Here is a 737-nt window from a genome sequence, read left to right on the forward strand (position 1 = left end):
AGCCGGGCTCCGCCGGGCTCGCAGCAGGGCCGGGGCGGCGGGGGGCGGGGCCACACCTTAAAGGGCCAGGCGCCCCGCGCGCCGGCCTAGGCGCAGGCGTTCGGGCCGCTCTGACGTCGGTCTCGCGAGCGGCGGCGGGGAACCCCGGGGCCGGGGGGAGGAGTGGGGAGACTCCTCCCGCGCCAGCACTGCGGAGAGCAGCTGGAGGCTCTGTGGACAGTCACACAAACATCACCTCGGGCAGGGGGCGGACTGCAGCAGCCTCTCAACCCGCGGGTCGCTCGCGAGAACTTTAAGGGTCCTCTTAAGTGGGAAGCCAGGGTTTTCGCTTGCAGGCTGGCAGAGGTCTAGCCTGGAAGGGAGTGCCTGGGGCTTCGTACCCCACACCCTGGGATCGGGAGTGAGGGCTTCTGGGAGGGGAATAGCCGTCGATGTTTATAAATGGGTCCTGCTGCTTAAAAGTGAGAACCAGTGCCCTAGGTGACCCCTGGAGGTGCTTTCCCTCCCAGCCCTGCTTCTCCATGACGCCACCCAGCTGGGGAAGAGTCCGAAGATCCTGCGCCCTTAATCCTGCAGTCCTTATACACGGAATCAAAGACAGCGAGGGTTGGAAGGGACCTCAGGAGTTCATCTAAGCCAACCCCCTGCTCAAGGCAGGATTAACCCTGACTAAAACCTCCAAGCCAAGTCTCTGTCCAACCTGCTCTTGAAGCAGTGAGAATATAATAATAATAATA

This window comes from Alligator sinensis, unplaced genomic scaffold (assembly GCF_000455745.1).
Source record: "Alligator sinensis unplaced genomic scaffold, ASM45574v1 scaffold1800_1, whole genome shotgun sequence".
NCBI lineage: Eukaryota > Metazoa > Chordata > Crocodylia > Alligatoridae > Alligator > Alligator sinensis.